Source organism: Elgaria multicarinata, chromosome 3 (genome assembly GCF_023053635.1).
Source record: "Elgaria multicarinata webbii isolate HBS135686 ecotype San Diego chromosome 3, rElgMul1.1.pri, whole genome shotgun sequence".
NCBI classification, from domain to species: Eukaryota; Metazoa; Chordata; class Lepidosauria; order Squamata; family Anguidae; genus Elgaria; species Elgaria multicarinata.
Window position 1 is genome coordinate 111,740,803 of NC_086173.1, and position 17,161 is coordinate 111,757,963.

Here is a 17,161-nt window from a genome sequence, read left to right on the forward strand (position 1 = left end):
TATGATTACCTATATAGGGAGAGAGACAGGGGAATGTGGACCTGTTGATACTCCTGGATCTCTCAGCAGCTTTCAACTATGGGGCAACTGTCTGAACTGGGAGGTGGCGGGAGGGTACTGCATTGCGGTAGCTCCACTCCTACTTGAATGGCCAGCTCCAGAAGGTGGCGCTTGGGTAATATTGCTGACCATGTGGATTCTCCAGCATGGGGTTCCTCAGTGATTGGTTTTGTCCCAATGTTATTTTACATCTACATGAAACTGCTGAGTGGGGTTATCCGTACTGATGGCAACACGCTCCAATTCTCCTTTTCATCTTCATCAAGTGAGCTGAACTGATGCCTGGCTGTAACAATGGACTGGATGAGGGCTAATAAAATGAAGCTCAATCCAGACAAGGCTGAGATGCTGTTAGTGGGTGGTTCTTCTGACTGGATAGAGGGTGCTCAACCTGTTCTAGATGGGGTTGAACTTCATGAAGGAGCAGGTTCGTAGTTCTCCTGGATCCATCTTTATCCCTTAAGGCTTAGGTGGCTTCAGTGGCTTGCCTTCTACCAGCTTTAGCTGGTGGCCCAGCTATACCCCTTATTGGGCAGGGATAACCTGGTTTCAGTAATCTATGCTCTGGTAATCTCCAATTTAGATTACTGCAATGCACTCTATGTGGGGCTGCCCTTGAAGGCTGTTCAGAAACTGCAGCTTGTGCAAAATGCAACAATCAGATAAAGAAGTAGGACCAAAAGACCAATTCTGGCATGTTTGTATTGGCTGCCTGTACATTAGTGAGCCCAATTTAAGGTTCTGATCTTGACCTATAAACCAGCAAATGGCTCAGGACCACAATACTTAATGGAGTGCCTTTCTCAACTTGAACCTGCTTGAACACTACAATCAACACCTGAAGCCTTCCTGTGAGTGCCACCTCCAAGGGAGGCTCAGAGAGTGGCAACAAGGGAGAGGGCCTTCTCAGTGCTGGCCCACTGAAAATGGAAAGAGCTCCCCACTGAGGCCTGCCTGGCACCAACACTGTCATCTTTTGGGTGTCAGGTTAAGACTGCCCTCCACTCCTAGGCATTTAATGGAATATGATCAGGCATTTACACTGGTTGTCTAAATTGGTCTAGTATTTTACTGAAACTGTTTTTAGCTGTCTAAATTGTTTTAAATTTTATATGTTTAAATTTTGACGCTGTATTCTATGCTGTATTTTTATGCAGCATTTTGTTATCTTTGAATTGCTATTGGGCAGTATAGAAATAATAATAATAATAATAATAATAATAATAATAATAATAATAATACAGCATCATTAGGTGCTGCTGCACTGAGAGGAAAAACAGCAACACAGCATAACAACATCAGAACATGGGAGCAAGTTGTGCTACATGTTACAGAGCTCAACATGGGGCTGCTAGTTTTGGTGGTTTGCAACATGCAAGGCTACATTTCTTGAAAAAGAATGCTTTTTTCTGTTAAGGAGGAAGCTAATTAAGGCAGGAGCCATCAAAATGAATAGAGTGATGATTGCTGTGATCTTTGAGTAATGCCACCGAAGCACAGGAAATGCTGCTCATAAATTGGCAAGAAGCAATTCTGTGTACATGCCCGAAAAGAAAAGAAAAATGAGGTATTGCCAGATTCCTTTATTTTGGAGCCTCTAGGAGTAATCTAGAAAATGTTCTCATTTGCAGAAAAATCTCTGGTCTTCTGGGTTGATTCCAGGCCACCTACACAGCATTATTGACTGGGAATTTCTGAATGGGATGGAATTTTGAAAAGGAGGCCATAGCATCATTGCTGGGCATCCTGTTGCTGAGGCATGTGATGTCAGCATTGATTAGTACTCAGCAGCACCCAGGCATTCATGCACAGCCATATCACACATTCAGATCACCACCCTCAGAACAACAAAAGCCTTTCACGTCTGATTCCCAATGCGCACTTCCCAATTTTCCATTCCCATCTGGGATCCTGCGATAACTGGGTGCAGGAGAGAAAGAATGTGTAATATTTATATTGCTATTTCTAGCGGGTTGCATCGAAGTTCTGGCGGTGGCACTAACGACCCCCTTTTCTTTCTCCAGCTGCAGAGGAATCTGCCAAACACACTTACCTAAGCTTGTTAGCGAGAAAATTAAAGAGACAGGAAGTGCTGTCCTTTTTTTAATTCACAGACCGTAAGCAGCAGGGATCCTTAGGGATACACAGTAGGCATTCAGTATTGCCTCAAAGGGTCGCTCATCCGATTCAGATGCCGTCAGAAAGATGTAGACAGTGTCAGTTCCTTCCATCTCTAAAAAACGCTAGGCCGTTACCAATCAGCAGAGTTGCCCGTCAGCATCATAACCTACAGCTGGTTCATGGTCCTAGGGCAAGGACATCTGAAGAACGCTGTCCCCATTCAAGCATTAAAGTAAAAGACCGGTATTCAGAGGTACCAAGTTGGGAAAATGACATGATGATGCACCTTCTGAATTTCAAGGCCATCCCTGGCTTAGTTCCTGCAGACTTTTAACATCCCTGGGATGGCTTCTGAAGTTTTTCTCATTGAACATGTGAACGTTGTGTCTAATGGGTCATATAAACAACTTGTTCATAATTAATATGCAGACAGCTGAACATTCAGAGGATTCCTAGATAGAGGGGCATTCAGAACAAGTTGCATGGAACACCTAATTAGGGAAATGGTTCTCACAGTAGAATAGATGTGTTAGACCTTCATGGCCTCTTTGTTGATTTTGCTACAGCAGCCTAACGTGGATCTCTTCTGAATAAGACTGATGATCCTTTGAAGTTGCTTAATGACAACGTAGAAGAGAAGGAAAACCCAAAGCAGGTTTTAGCAGCAGCTTAGTGTTGAATGTCACATCTAGTTCTGCCCTAGGATTGTTTATTTTGGTAAGAATGAATTGGATGAGGTTGTTTGTGGTCAAAAGAGTAAAAGGCTAAAGGTCAAATGATTGCAGGTTTGAACAGACATCCTAGATCAAGATGCTGCTGATCTTTTTAAAGAAAGCTCTTCTTAATTATATTTCATAGCAAAGGGACAATTTTTATGGCACATCAGTCTAAGTAAAGACCTCTCTACTCTTTCCTGATCCTTTTGACAGTGTCCTGGTTATCAGTGCCTATGGGTGTTCATAGCCAGGAGCAGAAGTCCAATTGCACAGCAGAACTCTCCCATACTCTACTCTCCCCCTATAGCCCTTGCATGACCCCCTCAGAACTGCCCTGGAGGCTCCCCCAATTCTCCAGAGCAGAGCAGATATAGGGGAACACAGAGGGCTGCAGGGGAAGGGGGAAGCCACCCTGCTGGCAGATGTTGTTCCGTTGGTGGATGGACATAGTTGGATGTTGCCTATGTATTTTGTTTTGAAATAACAATTGCTGCAGGTACTGCATAATTGTGGATATTGCTTTCATAGAGCTCCATCACACCTACCCCCCCCCCTGCTTTGAGTCTGTGGTTTCCCTTCCGTTTTCCTTAGCAAGTCGAGCACGGGACACTTTCACATCTGTGCGTTGTTGCGCTATTTCAGCTCATATATCTTTTCACCTGTATCTCTACTGTGCCGGCAAAGTCTCCTGCCCCGCCCCCTACGTTCCCCTTCCCTCTGCTGTTAATTTTTTATATTTTTAAAAACATTTTTTAAAAATTTCTGCGCAAATACAATAGTATGGCAGCCTGAGACTGCACAATTATGGTAAAACAACATGCTATGCTTTTCCCTAAGATCATCTTAAACAATATAAGTGAAGAGAAAGTATTACAATTAGCTTTTGGAGATGTTTGTGGTCAATGATGCATGGCAATGGGAAATCAACATTGTTCTGGTCAGGAAACCTAGACATGCCTACTCAGGAGTAAGAACCATAGCGTTGAATGAGACCAAGTCTGGGCATGGGCGGCTGCAGCCTTGCTCGCCTTCTCCACGGGGTGTTCGGGTGCCCTCTCTCCCTCCCCCTTCACAGTTGAGTGGAGAACTGCCCTGCCCTCCTCTTTTGTCAGAGACTGCTGATGCTCACCCACCCAACAAAAAATGGGACGGTCCAATATAATGCAAGGACAGCAATACACGGGATGGAGGAGCGGCTTTATTGCACACAGGGGTGTGTGTGTGAATGAACTTTCCCCACTCCAAAATAAGACAGATTAGGGAGGAGAAGAGGTTAGATGAGCGCAGGACAGGGACGACATCATGTGAGTACTGTGCTACAAAAACACATACCAGGCATGGCAAGAGTGTGATAAATCGCTGGTGTGATGGAGCTTATAAATTACCATATCTTGGGCTTTCTTACCATTTTTATCTCTGTACCCAGTCGCTTTGATATGCCAGGTCACAAAATGCCATCTTTGCTATGGAATATATTCATGTAGAAATGTCTTTAAACTGCCCACTGACTATGGGGCATTATATAAATGTAATAAATAAATAAATACATACATTTAAAGTGAAGTCCGGTGTTGTGGATCCTTACTTTGTCCATTCAGTTTCACTTTTGTTATTTGGGATGGGAGAGAAGATGTTGCTTTCTCTCCTGGGTTATCGGGCTAACAAAATGGCATGTTTGTAATCCTTCTCTGTGCATATCATGTGGGCACTAGTTTTTCCAAAGTAAAGCATGAACTCAGAAACCAAACATTTTGATTGGGTGACTGCCATCAGGGGAACAGTGATAAGGAATGCAACTTATCTTAAAAGCGTTGCCTCTCTTTCAGCTCTTCAAAAGGAAGTTTTTTTAAAAAACAAATAATTAAATAAAACAAAGCATTTGCAATCCCAGGAGTATATTTTGGAGGGCAATTAAATGTCTGGTGAACTATGGCCACAGTTAGGATTATCAAGAAGAAAACACTTGCGGTGTTTAGTTTAGTTTTTCCCTCTTCTTGAATGCTCATAAAAATCTGAATCTAGGTATTGATCTAAGAGGGGCCTGAAAATAAAGTGCTGCTGCTTACTTTATACTCTCAAACTATGAATAAGAAAGCTTAGCAAACTTGCTGGCTCCAGAGAGAACTCTGCAGCCATGACAACAAGAAAGCATTACGGAATCACCATGACAAAGAAGTTGAGACAACTGGTGGCGCTGTGGAAAAGCCAGATTTAATAAATCAAAGTTTGGCACAAGTAGAATAACCGAACCGGCAAACATAATTTTGCTTAATTTTTTACACTATCAACTTGTTTATATGTTGATCATGATTGACTGTAATTGTATGAAAGTAATGAGATCTTCTCATGACAATATTATTACCCTTTAGAGAAGAAGCTTTCTATATCTGTACTTAGCTAGCTTCTTGTAAACAACCACCTTTTCCATTCATATTGGGATGAAAACTCTAATGCAAACCCAGAGGTGCAGCTAGGTAATTTTAGACCCTGGATGTAATGACTGGGGGTGTGTGGGTGTAAGGGCTCTAGATGGCCCTTACGTATTGCTGAAGTTGTAACATTTCTTTTCTCTCCCTTCCCTCAACTGCTATTCCGTGCTTCACAACTAGTTCTACATGGTTGATATGTTGGAGCAACTACAATAGCAACAAAGCTGTTTCCCAACCCTGATTAAATATAATACCCTGAAGTTGTGCAGTTTTGCATTTTGAACTACGGCTGTGCACTGTGTGAGGGCCAAACCCCGAATCCAAGCTAAAGCAGGCTGTTTCGGCCCGCATCTGGAGTGGTATCAGATAGGGCTGAGGAACCCCGAAGCAGATTGGAACAGGTCTGAAGCACATTCAGGGAGGCGGTGAGCTGCTGCCCCATCTGCTGTGAGATGACCATGAGTCCATTAGGCACCTGTTGCATAAATTATGCCAAATCCGAGTGTGCCAAAGTCCAATAAATTTTTTAATAAACCTTTTACTAATAATATTATTGAAAAAGATTCCTTGGTTCCACCCTTGCCTTTGACTTATTTTTTACTCCCCTACGGGGTTTTCCTTCTTTTTGCGCTCAAGCAGCAAAAACAGGGTCATCCCGGGCTGGGGTTGGACAATAGCTTATATACTTCCATGCAGTGGTCAGAAGGGGAATTGCAGCTGAGATTGCCATGTGCTTTGACTTGGCTGGGTTTGACTGGTCAGTTTCATTTGAAACTGACCTATGGTGTTGTCTTGGCAGTTAATCAGTAATGTGGATTCAACAGGATTAACTTCGTCTGGCAAGAAAGGGGCTTGGAAGTCACTTACGTGCCACTTACATGGGGGTAAATGGAGTTTTTACTAAGGGGCGTCTGGCTACTCCCCTTCCCTGTCTTGTTGTGCTCATTTGCCTTTTCCAGGTGTCCCTGGGTGGGTTCCTGGTGGGGTGTCCTAGAGGGGGGGTGTCCTTGTGTGTGTGCTTGCGTGTACATGTGTGTGGACACACATGTCCGAATGCATGTCTGGACATGTGTCTACGTGTCAGGGGAAATAGCCATTCTAGTTTTTACGTCACACCCTGCTCACCCTCCCTCCAAGAACCCGCCAAGAACTCATGCCAAGAACCCAAAAGTGCTGCCCCGTAGTGGAATGTCTTCAATTAGAGCTGACAGTTGAAATGAAAATGGGTGCTCTGTGGTTTTCTTAATCTATGGTTGCAAACTATGGTGGCTGTAAAGAGCTATTTGCACAAACTACATAACCCTCATCTTTGTTTAAAATGGCGGCTCTAATTCAGGACACATGGTTAAGGTAAGTCCTGCGGGTGGTGGGGGCAGCGTTTCTGGGGACGAGCAGGGCAGGGGTGGGGGGAGTCCAATGGACTTCCAGTCAGCCTCATGCCCAGAAACTTGCAACAGTTGACCTGCTTCTGGGGGGGAAATGAACCACACTTCAGAACCAAATCGAAAGTGGGTTGGCCCGGTCACGAAGCACATGAATTGAGGTGGGGGTGGTGAGGGGTTCTGTGCAGCCCTATTTTAAACTCACTTAAATAATAGCATCATAATAATGGTGGGAATATAATGGCATTTGCTACCCTTATCACTTGCTGCTTCTGCTGCCTTCATCACCTGTTACTGTGATCATGGGGGAGGGAGGAAGCTGAGCTCTGGGGTCCTGGACTTTGGCCATAATTGCACACTGTGCAAAACTGTTGAGGTATTATTATATGGGCACTTACCGCTTTACAACAGGGTATAACTACATCTCTGTCAACTCCCCTGCTAATTCAAACACAAACTGTATACTGATCACACAGCAATTTATTTATTTATTTTTATTATTGCATGTATATCCCACCCTTTTTCCTCTAAGGAACCCAAGGCGATGTGCATAATCCCTCTCCTCTCCATTTTATCCTCACAACAACAACCCTATGAGGTAGGTTGGGCTGAGAGTTTGTGACTGGCCCAAAGTCAACCAGTGGGTTTCCATGGCAGAGGGGACTAGAAACCAGATCTCCAGACTCCCAGTCCAACACTTTAGCCACTACACCACACTGGCCCTATTATTATTATTATTATTATTATTATTATTATTATTATTATTATTAACATTTCTGTACTGCCCCATAGCATCCCCCCTGTTTTTCTTGTACTTCTTTAGGAGGTTAATTTTGTTGCTGGAAATATGGTACTTTGCCTCTCCTCTTTCCCTAGTGTATACCTATACTTCAGAGAACAGATAGAGACTGGTTTCAGACAACACGATAACCAATGGTGGTTTAAATAGTTGATAGTAGGTTATTTAACCCACCTTGGGTTATCAGATCCTCTGTTCCCAATCTCCCCCAAGCCATCATTGTCCCCTCTATGGCATCTGGGTGGGGGGAGGAATTTAGATCAAGTGATCTAAATCTTACATATAAAAGCCTAACCATGCAGTTCAGGTAAGGTATAAGGTACACCACAAAAACAATGAAAACAGAATAGCAGGTAAAAGCAAAAGGAAAGCAAAATAGCAGGGCAGTGAGATGGAGGGGGGGGCATCCTGCCCAGTGCCACACACCCACAAAAAGCAGACAGAAAAGCTAATATAAAGCAGCAGCCAGAAAGTAGGAATGTTGCGTTCCTGTATGTGTGTGTGTGTGTAAGTAAGTAAGGTGGATTCCTGCATTGAGCAGGGGGTTGGACTCGATGGCCTTATAGGCCCTTCCAACTCTACTATTCTATGATTCTCTCTCTCTCTCTCTCTCTCTCTCTCTCAATCATCCCCTTTGAGGATTTTTTTTGGGGTGGTATTTAATCTCTGTTTGTTGCTTGGGTAATTACTCCTGAGTAATCTGGTTCATCTTGCTTGTGAGTAGAGATGCATAACTGGGTTGTGCTGCTTCTCCCTGTTACTTCCAAGGAGTTGTAGAGAAGGGTGTTTGTGAAGAAGCTAAGTGAAAGAGACGGATTTTAGATGCTTTCTGTGTAGCTCGGAAGATATTAACATTATCATTGTAATTAACATTATCATGTTAATTACAATGTTTGTGGAACAATGTTTGTGGAACAAGAGACTGTGTGGCCAAAGAAGAGTTTGTGTGCATTCCCTGCCCAATATAAACAACATGTGAACATGTGAAAGTGGGTCCCAAGTTGCAGGTTGGGAATCAGAGGTGGACCTCTGGTCGCAACAAGAAGACCACCAGTTTAAAGGATTCATATGCTATGTTACAAACAAATGTTTAAAGTACATTGCAGTACAGTGACACAGATAAATGTTGGCATGTTAGAGAAAGACATTAAGAATAGAAGATACCAGAAACTTATGTGTTTTTTTCTCCTGTGAACCCATTTTATGTTGTTCAAGAACCATGGGGGGGGTGGTGGCATGAGAGGGGTGCCAGGGTGCCAAAGTTGTACCTCACCTAGGGCACCAAAATACTTTGAGACGGACCTGTCTAAAGGTTAACCCATTCTCCAAAGTGATTCACTTATTCTCTAATCTTGGGACTGGATGATATTTATCTCAAGACCAAACAGGAGCTCTTAATCACAAAGAACATTTTTTCCCCTAGCCAGAAGAAGCACATAAAATAAAGAATACTGTTGTCATGGGTTACACTTCTACACTGACCTTCTCCCATTCCACAGAACTGAAACAAAAAAGTGTGTGGGGGGGGGACGGGGAATAATGACCATGAATCTTAACAGGCTTTCTTTCCACACGTGAGAGATGAAAAGAAATTGTGGTGATGTCTGTTCTCCATAGACATGCAAATAACTCAACAGAATGGTTGGAAATCTCCTCCTTCATTCATACTGATGTCTAAAAGTGGCTGAATATGGCTACAGTGTTGGAGGTTAATTCAAGGCTAAGTCTGAGGCATAAATTTGAGGGTCAGCTGTCCCAAACTACAAAAAAGTTTAGATTTTTCTGCCCACACCCAAAAAAATTTCACAAAAGAGGTTAACTGCAATATTTTAAACCTTGATTTTGATAGTGTTCTCTGCCAGCCATAGAGGGGGAAAAATAGCTTGGAGAAGAACATTGCTCTTGTGCATCAGGTAGTTTTCTCTCTCTCTCTCTCTCTCTCTCTCTCTCTCTCTGAATTGGTTTCTTTCTTTCTTTCTTTCTTTCTTTCTTTTTCTTTAGACAATTAGTTTTCATTTTCTTAGTTATCTTAGTTGAAATTTATAGGCTAGAAACAGATTCTCATTGCGGGGTGGTGGAAAATGATGCTTGAGCAATTTTCTGCGATAAAGACATGACAACGCAGTTTTATTAAAAATGGCACATGAAGTAAAAGAACATTGTTTTGGTGGACCCTGGGATGCTGCAAGCAAGTTTTATTTCTTATATACTAACTTATAAATACATTTTACTCTTCTGATGTCATAGACTACTTAACTTCTTTAAATACTGTAATTACCTATCTAGATTTATCATGTACTATATGCAGGAGGAAGGAACTACCTTCTCCTGGAGATTTCATTGGTTTATGGGAGCTATTTCATTTGATTAGCTACCAGAGGGAGAGTTTACAAACTGCCTTGATTGCCTGGTCTGACCTATGGGGGTCGTGGTGTTTTTGGAAGTGACATAAGTGGGGACCAAAAGTGAGGACTAAGAAAATGCAAACTTGGTGATGACTCAGTGAAGAGTCACTGATATCACTTATACCAAGTGACTTATAAGAGTCACTTATATCAAGTCTCACTGAAGAGAGACTTGATATAAGCTGTCTAGTGTGCTTGGATTGCGTCGGATTCCACATTGTCGGGTCCTATATATCCAGCACCACCCGTGCTTGCTGCTTCATACTTATGGGCTGGTTCGAACTATCAAGCAGCCCACTGTGGATTATTTAAGCCATGGTGGGTTGTGATGTGTGCTGGTGGCCATTTTGAATATTCAAGCCAGAAGTTGAGCTTGTCATGTAGCCTGAACCCAAGGGTCATGGGTGATGTGAGGGTTAAATAACCATCATATAATCCACGTTCCCTGAGTTCAGACAATGTGACAAGCCATGGCTTGAATATTCAGGATGGTGCCTGTGGATGCTGTAGCTTGTGAGAGCAGCGCTTATTGGGTCCAGTTGGCGAAGGAACGAGAACAAATTAGACCCACAGGCATAACTGGGTAATAAATTGGCCACAATTTTATTGATTCACTTGAACAGGCTTGGCGGCAGCATAGGGTGTGGATCCTGTAATTGGCCAGCCCACCTGCTGATTGATTCCCCTTCCTGGCCCACATGCCAGGGGCACTGGTGGTGAATGATAGGGCCAGGGACACACCACAGCATGGACCGGTAATGTGAATGCCTTTCTACCCATGGCGTGGACTGCTAATGCAAACCCCTTTCCACCTCCTCGGACATGGCCAGCTCACACACCCCATGCTGGTCTGATCTTGGTGCCACGTTCCCGAGATCCTTGTGGGAATCCTTGCCATGGGGGAGCAGGGAGGCCAATCCCGCTCCCCCTCACAAATGGATCCAGCCCAGTGCCTATCACACCTATGTAAGTTGTGACAAATGTTATAAAATGAAGCATCCACATAGAATATACTGATAGACCAGATAAATTTATTTACAGTGGAGTTAATCTTGCAATGGGGAAGGCAAAAACCTTTGCCAATTGCTGTGCAGGTAAAATTCCTGTAAATTGCTAATCAGGGCCAGCTCCAGGTTTTTGAGGCAACACACCCTCAATGGGTCCCTTCCGTCGGTGAGTCTACCTTCCCATTTCATTGTCACAAGCTGCTAATGCTCTTCACCCTCTTTTTCATCATTGCTCGCTTGATAGGGAGAGAGAGCAAGTCGGCAGCGGCATTTAGTGTTCCTCCTTCTCACCACCACCACCTTTATCTGGGTGAAAGCAAGAGACAGGTGAACAGGCAGGTTGCAATGATGAAGAAGGAGGACCTAGTCCAGGGGGCTCTTGTCGGTGGGCTGGGATGTGGGCCCTCAGCAGATGTCGGACCATGCCTACCCTTGACACCAGCCCTGCTGCTCATGACAATGGTGCCATCTCTAAAGTCAACAGCAGCTCTGAACAACAGCGAACACTACCCTTGGCCACAGAAAGCGTTCTGTAGAATACTGCCATGTGCATTTTCACTAGACTGATTTCAGATTTGGTGGTTACTCTATTTAAAATTCTTGGAATAACATTTGTCTTATTTTTATTTATCTGTCCTTTGTTGTTGTTGTTGTTGTTGTCAAAATGAGAAGCAGCAAACAGTGTTGAGTGACTTACTCTAGGTGTTCACATGGTTTAGTTATTCACATAATTGGCTGAGCAAAATGAGGCCTGGATTTAATAGCTCATTCAGCATTGTGTTGTATGTTTGTTTGGCCGTAAAGGGGCATCTCCACTGAAGACTGAGGAATCGGAAATTGAGTACTCACAGAGCACCAGTCTGCATTTCAAGTTCAAATCTCAGCTTGACTCCATTTTCAAAGGAGTCAGAAAACACAGAAAATACCATGTGTGGTATTTTAAAGATGGAAGCACCGCAATGAAAGTGGGAGTGCATATTCCAGACAATATTCCACATGTCAAGTACAAATCCCAGTTTGACTCCTACACCTGTTTCCAATGGAGCCAGGAAAGACACAGTGCAGGATGATACCTCCCCTGAAACATTGGGATTGAAATTGGTGTGGACATTTAACACACCATTCTACATTTCAAATTTGGAGACCAACTTGACCCTTGCATCTCTTCAAAGACAGGAGATGGAAAATAGATTGATTGTTCCACGCACATTTCCAAGGAGGCCTGGAAACATGTGGACCGTACTGCAATGCAAAATCTCCCTCGAAAATGGAGATGCTGGAATGAAAGTGGGCATGCAGTCATTCAGAACATAACTCTACAGACCCAATTTGAACACCATCTTGACCTCTGCACCCATTTTGATGGAGCCAGGAAAGATGCAAAATAGAATGCAATGCACCGCCTGAAGTGGGACCTCTCAGATGTTGTGCTGTACCCAAAATTGTGATTACTTTGCAACTATCTGAATGTGTGAGACTGACATAATCAGCTATCTAATAATGTAACATAACACAGCAGTGCTTTTAAACACCTTTAGTAGCTTCCCAATCATGGGAGTCATGCTTGGAAAGCAATGAAAACCAAGCCTATTACTACCTAAGTGGCAACACCAAATATTACTACTGAGAAAGGTAGGTCAGGTTTAATCTTTGGGGGTTACCCAATGAAATTGAATGCTAGTGGATCAAAGACAGACGAAAGGGAAGGTGAGCTTCTATTCTGAGTCCACTTGTTAAAGTAATCAGGAGAAGCAGCTCAGCTGATCTCAACTGGGCGCAGGTTGGTGGAGGACTGTGAAGAAACTAGTAAAGTAGGAACAAGATGTTCCTGACAATGACACAAGATCCTAGGGAAAATTCTAGCCAGTATGCTTTCCATAGTCATTTGTATGTTGTTGTTGCTGTTTTGGTAAATTTAAGGATGCATGGATTTTGTTAAACCCTTCCCATCTGTGTTTCGCAGATTGTCTAGTGGCTTTTGTTCCATCGTCTGTTCATTTACGGAACTGGATTATTTTTAGGGATGTATGAGAATTTTGTTCTACTTACACAAGTGCACATTAGTGTTAATGCATACTTGTGCTAAGGCTAATAAGAGCACTAATAAAAATTGGTCTGCAAGTCCACAGAATCCGTGCGACTTGGAAAAAGCCATTCTGCTGCAGAACCCACAGGTCAGATTCATAGCAACTTGAACTGATGATTTTGCCAACATCCTTGGGCAATTAAACATGTTTGTTTCCCATTTGTACAATCAAGTCCATATTCAGTTTCACCACTTAACATAGGAACGTAAGAAGAGCAGTGCTGGATCAGACCAAAGGCCAGCATCCTACTTCCCATAGTAGCCAACCAGAAGCCTATGGGAAGCCGACAAGCAGGCCAGGAGGGCAATAGCACCCTCCCACTTCGGTTCCCAAGCAACTGACATTCAGAGGTGTGCTGCTTCTGATCCTGGAGGTAATATGTAGTGTTCACGGCTAGCAGACATGGATAGCCTTACGGTCCATTTAATTTGTCTAATCCCCATTTAACGCCAACTAGGTTGGTGGTCATCACCATGTCCTGAGGAAGCAAATTCCATAGCTGAAGTATGCCTTGTGTCAGTGGAAGCTAGTGGTTCTAATGTCGGTGGGGCAGTGAATCAGCTCTGGGTTTTAGTCAGAACCAGTCAGAAATATATAGGAGATCTTCCACCACCCTGTGTGAAAAAGTACTTCCTCTGTACTTTTGTTTCAGAAGAAGTGTTTCATCTTTTAAGTCACACAGTATTTGGTGCACCTGGAGACAGGCTGAATACAGATCAATGTTGGAATTCATCTTCTCCAAGTACAATACATACATTAAAGATGCTCCTATTTGAGCACATCACAACAACACAGTCAATGTACGGCCTCTTTACCATATCATCACAATGCCAAAATGCTTATATAAACCTGAATTTTAGGAAGCAACCCCATCCCCCCCCCCAGGAGACCAGTTGATGGACCCTAGGGAACAGTGTAAGTGCCACTCCATGAGCAGAGAGGGAGGTTCACTGACTGGACATCACTTGCACCACCAGAGGTCCTCCAATATGTCAGCACAAGAACACAAGAAGAGCCCTGCTAGATCAGACCAAGACTACATCTGTTCACACAGTGGCCAACCAGGTGTCAACTAGGGACCTACAAGCAGGACATGGTGTAACAGCACCCTCCCACCCATGTTCCCCAGCAACTGGGGTATATAGGCTTACTGCCTCTGATACTGGAGATAGCACATAGCCATCAGAACTAGTAGCCATTGACAGCCTTCTCCTCCAGGAATTTATCCAACCCTCTTTTAAAGACATTCAAATTGGTGGCCATCATTACATTGCTATACCAGAAAGCTCTGCTGGTGTAGATGTCCTACTGGTGCTTCACCAGTGGTTGTGAGTGTATCAGGGGCATGTTGGGGAGGATGCAGTTCCTCTAACATACCCATGGAATTGGGACTGGAATAATAAATTCCCTCCCATTGCAGTCAATGGGAGGGGAAAAGGGGAAAGCCATCTGTACCTACAGCTCTGGCAACAGAGGAATGGTAGGACAAGGGACGTGGCAGCTGCTCCACCAGCAGATCTCCTCCAACCAGTAAGGTAGGATTGCTCTGTTCATCACAGATTAACTCAATGCTAGTTTTCTGAAAGGGGAGTCTATGTACTTTTGAAGTGGAACTATAGAATTTTCCAACTTAAGTCAAATGTGGTTAAATTGGCTGTATTAAATAATTATGTGGTTACTCATGTGAATTAAATCTGACATCATAAGAAAAAAATGGATCATTTGTGACCAAAAGCCTTTCCCTCAAAATAATTATAGTTTATTTTTGCATAATGTTTGAATTTCCAACTATAAATAAAAAAAGCTTAGAAAGAAGTTACAAAATTGAATTGAATAGCTGAGAATAGTACAGAATCTCTCACATGTGGCATCAATTCCCAGCTTTTCTTCCTCTTCCTTAACTGAAGTAAGATCTTGTGGTTGTCCCTATGTCCGAACTTGGCCATGTATCATTTGATGGTGTTTTCTTGCTCAGAATCTAAAGTAAAAAACAATAATACCAAAACCATATATGATTACAAACCTAAATAAATTAAAGGTAAGGATTCTTTACATAGACAACCATGGTTTATGAATATTTCAGGTGCTTTACAAAAACAATATGACAACTCCACCCAAGGCACACCCAAGTCACACACACTTGTGCCATGCTGAAAGCGCAATGGACTGCATTCCCCCTTGCCCCCAAATCAAATCTTTGGCTGGTTCAAGCAAAACAGAGAGTCCCCTGCAAAGCCATTCAATTTGGGCGCAACCATCATCATTATGAGACTTCAACTACAGCTTTTCTGTCCATATGAAAATGGATTGTCTACTTAGATCCCAAAGAAGATGGATTGATGAAAAAGACAGAGAATCTACCGATGATGTACAATTAGTTTCCAGGCGAAGTATAAAGTGTTGGTTATCACCTTGAAAGCCCTACATGGTTTGGGTCCAGGCTACCTGCAGGATTGCCTTCTCCTGTACAATCCGCCCCACACACTCAGGTCCTCTGGGAAGAATCTACTTCAGTCAGCAAAGACTAGGCTGACAACCATAACCCAGAGGACCTCCTCTTCTGTTGCTTCCAGACTGTGGAACTCTTCCTCGTCTCTTCTCCAGGCAAGCTACACGATCGCTTTGGGGCCGCACTGGGGGCGCATGGAAGCGCTCTCAGTATGACGTGTAGAATCCCCCCAGTAGAATTTTAGGTTATTTTAGTAAGTTTTTAGGATGCTTTTAGGATGTTTTTAAACAGTGTATACCATGTTTTTAATCAGTATTTTATGTATTTTATGCTTAGTGTTGTTCCCCGCCTCGATCCGATCGGAGAGGCAGGTAAGAAATAAATTATTATTATTATTATTATTATTATTATACATGACACAACATACAAGAGAAAAGCAGATTGACTTGGTTTTTAAGATGCAAACAAGGAAATAAAGAGAAACCATGTATTAGCTGCTCCAAGTGCTGGAAAATCCCTTAAAATGTAACTCTAGAATTTTCTGGACAAAGCACGTTAGTGCTTGCCTGGCTCCAAAGCTGTTAATAAGGCTCCTAGAAGCAGTGGGCTTAACAGTCTTGACAAGCAACGGTTGGACACTTGTGCAACAGAACTGGCTGGGCAGAAGAGATGTGTCCCATTGGATTCTGCCCTATGTAACTACTCTGAAATGAGACCTATTGGGATTAATAGCAGTTACTCCCAGATAAGTGAGTGTAGGTTCAGCTCTGGGATGGTTATCCTGGGAGAATTAAATACTAGGAAAGTCCTTATTAATAGAAGGCTCTATGATCCTTCTGTAAAATTAAGAACCCAATATTCCCTGAATTCCCTTAGCACTATACTTGCATTAACCCTAATCCAGCAACAGACACGCAATACTGTGTCCTAATAGAATTGTGTATATACATATGTGTGTGTATATAGGGGAAGCAGACACTTACTCTTCCTCTGTCAGGGAGGCATACATGCCAATCACACTCAACTACTGCTCAGTCTCTAAACAATTCAAAAAATAACAACAATAAGACTTATTCATCCTGATATTGTTTTGGTCTGGACTATTTTAGTATATTTCTGTGTTACTTTTATTATTGTAAGCCTTTTGAATATACGCTCACATAGAAAGGGAGGGGATATACATTATATAATTAATAATAGTCCCTCAAAATGTTGCAGCCATGGGGGAAGAGGTTGTGTGTCTCATTGAGTAATAATGTCAAGAAGACCCTCTGACTCTCACCCAACATTCATAACAGCATTAGCTTCTCTAGTTGAAGGGGCAGAAGGAGAAGAAGTGTGGGAATTATGTTTCCTCAATGAAGAAATAGGACATTTTGGATAGTTCCAGTGTTAGAACGGTCCCCTGCCCGCCCCTTGGACAAGTAATATTGGATATCAATTGCTTGAAGAAAAAGCAACATTGTCTGGAAGCACCATATGGCTTAGGCCTCCTGCATGAGGGTTAATGCATGTGAATAGTTATTTAAAGCTGCAATCCTATACACATTTATCTGTAAGTCTCATTGAACTCAATGGGACTTATTTCTGAGTAGACATGCCTTGGATTATGCTGTATGTAGTCTAAATATTCTCCAAGGGATTATACTAGCTAACTTTTATCATGGTTGTATAGTCACAGAACTGCACAGCGGGGTACCGGGAAT